This window comes from Etheostoma spectabile, chromosome 7, assembly GCF_008692095.1.
Source record: "Etheostoma spectabile isolate EspeVRDwgs_2016 chromosome 7, UIUC_Espe_1.0, whole genome shotgun sequence".
Taxonomy (NCBI): Eukaryota; Metazoa; Chordata; class Actinopteri; order Perciformes; family Percidae; genus Etheostoma; species Etheostoma spectabile.
The window spans coordinates 17,796,650-17,803,940 of record NC_045739.1 but is presented as its reverse complement, the minus strand read 5'-3'; positions in this window follow the sequence as shown (position 1 = coordinate 17,803,940).

The following is a 7,291-nucleotide window of genomic DNA, read 5'->3' as shown; positions in this document are numbered from 1 at the left end:
CCCCCAGCAGCTCCAGCCAGAGGGTTGTACCTGTTTCCTAAGAGTTTATTCCCAATGGTGTTTACCTTTGAGCACAACCCTTGTTCCCACAATAGATGATTACAATACAGCGTGTCATTGATTGGACACGGGTCTCTCTCTGAACCACACATTCATTGTCGTTGACACACCTGTGCCGCTGACACTGCGGGAAAAGTGGTAGGCTCCCAGACCCCTGCGCCCTCCCTTCATCTCCCACCCCTGTGCCTTCTGGGGGCTCCACTTTCACAAAGGGCCCTCAAACCACGTAAGAACGCCATAGCTAACTCAGTGAGCTTTTGAATCCCTAAAACCCAACCACTCACCCGCCTGCTCTCACCTCCACAGCCGTCCTCACAATCCCTTCTCGCTCCTGCTTCTCACACCTCATCCTCAGTCATGAGCAGGAGTGGGAGAGGAGGTCTGCTACTCAGTTATGGACTCAGGTAATTATGGCTGGAGTGTGGTTAGGTGGGGGTTGAACAGGGAAATGAAGAAACCTTTTGAAATGGTCCCTTTTATATTTTGATATGAAACCAAAATTTGTGCCTGAGGGGGCACATGTGCATTATCCGTCCTGGTAAGCCTGTTGAATATGCACATGTTCTTTGTAGTGCAGTCCTAAAAGCTAAGGCAGGATGTAAACTGAGAACTAAAGTGGATTGGGGTGTGTGGTTGAAGGCTCGGGTGGTGGTGGGTAAATTGGGGTTATGTGTGCATTGGGGAGGGGGTTGGGTGCAGGGAGGGCTGCCAAGCACAGGTGTAAGGCAACCAGAGCAGCAGTGGCGGATGGGTCAACAGCAGGGCCATTGTTCCCTCACACACACGTAAACACATATAGAACAACAAGTGTGGCCCAGGCCAGCACATGTGAGAACAGGATATTGGTTCATCTGTTAGTCTGATTAGCTACATAGCCTTGTGCTTCTATCTCCTGCAAATAAAACCCCCACCCCCCACCCCCTCCTAAGAAACAAAACCTGATCCTGTTGATCCAGCTATGTTCTGGACCTGGCATTAGAAAGTAGTTCCATGTGCCTTGTCAGATTCACTGCTACCTGATAAGGGTAATGGTGGGGAGGAGATTAAGAGGCAGGTTCACGGTACATCAGGTTTGTGCGGATGAATTGCAAATGACCTGTGAAAGCCATGTTCAGCATGGACAGTTCCTAGTTTAAGGAAAGATAATGATCAGTGTGAATTTTCATTATGCTACCTTAAACAACCCTAATCCCTAATAGGACTTTACGTCCCTGTAGAAGCCACACACGTGGCGGCTGGATTTTTGCAAATCAACATACATGGGAAACATCTGTAAATTGTATATATTATGCATACAAATGTGTGTATGTGGTAATAAGCAAATGTTGGTGATAATGTGGCCATGGTGTGTGTATTGAGGTGGGGGGGAGGGAGAAGCTTGAGGGCATGTGTGACCTGCGTGTTGAGTTGTAATGTAAACCAACCATGTGTGGTTGGCTGCAGTGTGGTCATTTGTATTTCAAACAGCTAAAGAGGTCACTGCTTAAGGGAAACATTCAGTAACAGCTGATGCTGAGATTAATCTTCTGTATTTTCAAACCCCTACTTTCAAAGTTGAGCCTGTAATGCCTTTCATGGTTTTCACATTTTTAAAGTCTTTTCAGATCGGCATATGTTTTGCCAGTCACAGTCTTAAAAAAGTTCCCATTACAAATGTTATTTTGTGGAACCCTCTTCAATATTTAAAAGAGATGTTGTGTAGGTTCTTCTTTGCAAGCACTTGCCACATCATAGGAAATAAGATTCCTTTACGCTTAAAATCAGGTTAAAGAGGTTGTATTTCCATAAAGTTGGGGGACTTGCAAGAGACAGCTTAAAAAATGAACAGTCAAAATCAAAAGCATCACTTGCACCCATATCCTTATTAATAGTCAGTAGTATCGGGCAAGCTCCAAAGAAAGCTGTTTTCTACATTCTTATAATGCATCCAACTGCATATTTTTGCTATGGAGAGTTCATGTCATAGCATGCAGACAGTATTAAAGAAAAGAGAACCTCTTCATGTTATAATTTTGATGACATATCTATGGTTAGTGAAAAGAACCACAGGCCTGAACTACAGTTCCACAGGCGATAGCTTGAGCATGGTAGCAAAGGCACAACGCCTGGCAGTTAAAATGAATACAATATTTGATTCTGTAAAGTGGGATTACACTGCAAGCAACAGGGGGTAACCATCTTGGAATAATGCAGGAGTGTTTCAAAGTTGAACCCTTTCCCAGTCTTACAATTCTGCCATGACGAGTGCAGCATCAGACTAAAAAAGCCAGAAGGCAGAGCTCTCCACTGGTCAAATTTTGTTCTTACCCTCACCAATGGTCATGAAGGCTAGGTCATGACCGAAAGAACTAGATCACGGGAACAAGCAGCCGAAATAGATTTCCTCAGGAGGGTTGCTGGCAACTCCCCTAGAGATAGGGGGAGAATCTCAGTCATCCGTGAGGAACTCAGAGTAGAGCCTCCTCTGCGTTGAAAGGAGCCAGCTGAGGTGGTTTGTGCATCTGGTGAGGATGCTGGGCGCCTCCTTTGGGAGGTGTTCCAGGCACGTCCAGCTGGGAGGAGGCCTTTGGGAAGACCCAGCACTAGGTGGAGAAATCATATCTCCACACCGGCCTGGGAATGCCTTAGGATCCCCCAGTCAGAGTTGGTTAATGTAGCTCGGGAAAGTGAAGTTTTGGGTCCCCTGCTGGAGCTGCTGACCCCGCGACCTGATCCCAGATATGCGGATATCGATGGATGGTATGCTAAAGCAATAATAACCTGTGAGAAAAAAATCTGAGTTAATTCTACTCATGATGCCACCAGCCCAAAGCAGGCTATTACAATGGGGAATTAAAACAAAAAATTGCAACTGAAAAAAACTGTCAAAGGATATGTTTTCATTGTAATATCAGTGATCTGAAAAGTGAACAAAGGTTAGCGTTTAGTTTTAACCTATTATAGTTCCACTTCAACAGAACACTTGACAGCAACTTACTTATTTAAAGTGCTTCCATTATGCTCATTTGTTCCTAATTGTATTTAGGGATATATCAGGGAACATAAACATGTCAGGAGCATGTCTTAACCAGATATGTTTACCACATCCTCATTCAAGTAACTTTGTCTTTCCCGGTTTTAGGACTTGACACTGGACTTGTTGGTTGTTCATCCTGAAAGCTATATTGTTATGTTGTATTTAAGAGACTTTGACCAACCAAAGGTTTCCACACTCTTCTGCACAAAAGAAAATTTAAATTGAAGAAATACAACTTTTTTCCTTGGCTACCCACAGATGTTCCCATTATCCATGATCTCTGAAGGAAATTGTCTGACTGAGCTTTGTAACTATATGGCTTTATCAGTGCATCTATATGTTATTATGTCCCTTTGTCCATGTGTGATCAATATTTGTTACAGCCTCCTCTTCCTTCCCTCCTCCCTCTCCTCCCTGTTAACAGACACCTAACTGTCCTTGGAAAGTACTGATCAACCCTGCAAGGGAAAAGGCAGAATAGATGCACCGTACCATCAATTCAACTCCTTATCACAACATTATCTCAACATTCCGATGCCCTGAGCTGGAACATGCTCATATTCTCAGACAACGCCTCCTGTGTTTTTTTAATTAGAGACACATAGGTCACACTGGAGTGGCAGATGTTCCCATTTGCTCATCCAAGTAGAATGACCTGCTCCTTCAGGCGCCTCCTACTTCTCCTCCTTCCATATCGAGTGACTGCCAGCCCAAAGGCCATTGTGGACGTTTAAGGAAGCGCAGAGGAAAGAGCAAAAGGAGACAGAGCTTAGAATAAAGTCGAGGTGGATTCCTGGAGGGGCTGAGGAGGAGGGACCCTGGGCTGCTGAGAGCCTCCATTGAAAGCCACCTGTTGATTCAGTTCCAGATGACCCCACTGGGATCACTGGTATCAGATGGGATGGAGAGAGGGAGGAAATGGAGAGGTGTGTTTGGACGAGGACTGTGTGAAAATGATCGTTTATGTTCAAGAGTTTATCCGTGCATGCCCTAATGTTTTTGAGCCTGGGGCCTCTATTCTATTCTGTTGGTACAAAATTAGAGAATGGTGAGAGAAGGCTCTAAAACCAGTGATGAACCTCATAGACCCATGGTATACAGTGGCTAATGCATGTAAGGTTTGAGACAAAGCATGCATGTATAAAACATAACCATAGTCAAGTATAGACATAAAAGTGGCAGCAACCAGCCTCTTTTTAGATTTGAACAAAAGGCAGGATTGGATTCTGAAATAAAACCCTAGTTTAAGTTCTATCTTTTTGCCAGCTGATGAATATGAAGATCAAAAGAAAGAGATTCATCTATGGAAATACCAAGACATCTATACTTACACAATACTATAAATACATTTATATATATATTGTGCAGGCCAAAAGTTTGAACACACCTTCTCATTCAATGTGTTTCCTTTATTTTAATGACTATTTACATTTTAGATAAGACTGAAGGCATTAAAACTATGAATGAACACATGTGGAATTATGTACTTAACAACAAATAACTGAAAATATGTCTTATGTTCTAGTTTCTTCAAAGTAGCCATCCTTTGCTCTGATTACTGCTTTGCACACTCTTGGCATTCTCTTGATGAGCTTCAAGAGGTAGTCACCTGAAATGGTTTCCCAACCTTCTTGAAGGCGTTCCCAGAGATGCTCAGCACTTGCTGCCTTCACTCTGCGGTCCAGCTCTCCCCAAACCATCTCGATTGGGTTCAGGTCCGGTGACTGTGGAGGCGCAGCACTCCATCACTCTCCTTCTTGATCAAATAGCCCTTACACAGCCTAGAGGTGTGTTTGGGGTCATTGTCCTGTTGAAAAATAAATGATGGTCCAACTAAACGCAAAACGGATGGGATGTTGCACACCATCACACCTCCTCCTCCATGCTTCACGGTGGGAACAGGCATGTAGAATCCATCCAGTCACCATTTCTTCGTCGCACAAAGACACAGCGGTTGGAACCGAAGATCTCAAACTAGGACTCATCAGACCAAAGCACAGATTTCCACTGGTATAATGTCCATTCCTTGTGTTTCTTGGCCCAAACAGATCTCTTCTGCTTGTTGCCTCTCCTCAGCAGTGGTTTCCTAGCTGTTATTTGACCATGAAGGCCTGATTTGCACAGTCTCTTCTTAACAGTTGTTCTAGTATGTGTCTGCTGCTGGAACTCTGTGTGGTATTCATCCGGTCTTTAATCTGAGTTGCTGTTATTTTGCAATTTCTGAAGCTGGTGACTCAGATGAACTTATCCTCAGCAGCAGAGGTGACTCTTGGTCTTCCTTTCCTGGGGCAGTCCTCATGTGAGCCAGAATTGATGTAGCACTTGATAGCTTTTGTGACTGCACTTAGGGACACATTCAAAGATTTCGCAATTTTCTGGACTGACTGAGCGTCAGTTCTTAAAATAATGGTGGCCACTCGTTTCTCTTTACTTAGCTGATTGGTTCTTGCTATAATATAAATTTTAACAGTTGTCCAACAGGCTGTTGGCTGTGTATCAACCTGACTTCTGCACAACACAACTGATGGTCCCAACTCTATTAACAAGGCAAGAAATTCCACTAATTAACCCTGACAAGGCACACCTGTGAAGTGAAAACCATTTCAGGTGACTACCTCATGGAGCTCATTGATAGAACACCAAGGGTTTGCACCGCTATCAAAAAAGCAAAGGGTGGCTACTTTGAAGAAACTAGAATATAAGAAATGTTTTCAGTAATTTCACACTTTTTTGTTAAGAATATAATTCTACATGTGTTCATTCATAGTTTTAATGCCTTCAGTGAAAATCTACAATGTAAATAGTCATGAAAATGAAAGAAACGCATTGAATGAGAAGGTGTGTTCTTTTGGCCTGTACTAGTATTGTATAAGTATAGATATCTTGGTATTTCCATAGATGAATCTCTTTCTTTTACCATTCACATTCAGCAGCTAGCAAATTGATCAAACTTAAACTAGGTTTTTATTTAAGAATTAAGTTCTGCCTTTTGTTCAAATCTTAAAAGATGCTGGTTGCTGCCACTTTTATGTCTATACTTGACTATGGTTATGTTTTATACATGCATGCTTTGTCTCAAACTTTGCATGCATTGGCCACTGTACACCATGGATCTCTGAGGTTCATTACTGGTTTTAGAGCCTTCTCTCACCACTGTAAACTGTATGAACATGTTAAATGGCCTTTTCTATCAACACAGAGACTTCAACACTGGCATATATTCATATACAAGGCTATTGTAGGTCTACTTCCATCCTAACTTCTGACCTATGTCATTTTAAATAGTATCAGGACTTACAATCTTCCCAGGATCTTTTCCTTCTGTCTGTTCCAAAGGTTAGACCTGAGCTGTGGGAAAAAGTTTAAGTTAGATGCTACCTCTACATGGAACAAGTTACAGAAATCCATGAAACTTGGTGAGCTTGTCTCATTGGTCGCTTTTAGGAGGATGTTGATTGACTTGGTGGCAGCCACATCTGGCTGTAGAAGTTTTGCCTGATGTGTTTAGGATTGTGGTTGACTTTGAGGGATTTGATGTTTTGGTTGTTTTATATTTTTAGTTTTTTTGTGTATTTTGTGTTTGTAGTTTAGGACACTCTTGAAAATAAGATTTTTAATCTCAGTGAGTCTCTTCCTGGTTAAATAAAGATAAATAATGGTAACAATATTATTATTAATAATAATAACAACAACAATAATAATACTACTAATAATAATAATTCTGGTCTCCTCCCAGTTTGATGTGTCTGGATGAGTAACATCAGAGGGAAGCGTCCAGAAAGCATGCTGATCAGATGCCCAAACCACCTCAAATGGTTTCTATTGACAGGAAGTTCTACTACAACTCCCTCCAGGTCTCTGAGGAACTCATTTTGGCCACTTGTAACTATGATACCAGTCTTTCAATCATTACCCAAAGCTCATAACCACGAGAGAAGAGTTGGATTGTGAATCAACTGGTAATTTGAGAGCATTCAACCTTGTGCTCCATCTCAAACTCCCCAGGTCACCTAATCTTCTAAATAACCCAACATTCTAGAGTTGCAGAACAGAAATAAGTACAGATAATAGAAAAAAGTATAAAATAAACAATTGCAATTATATAAAATATAAATAAGAATAGAGTACACACAGTTAGCAGTGAAGGCTCATGTAGACGTCCAATGAAAGCTTAGCAAACCCCGATGTGACGGTACTCTCAGCTGCATGGTGCAC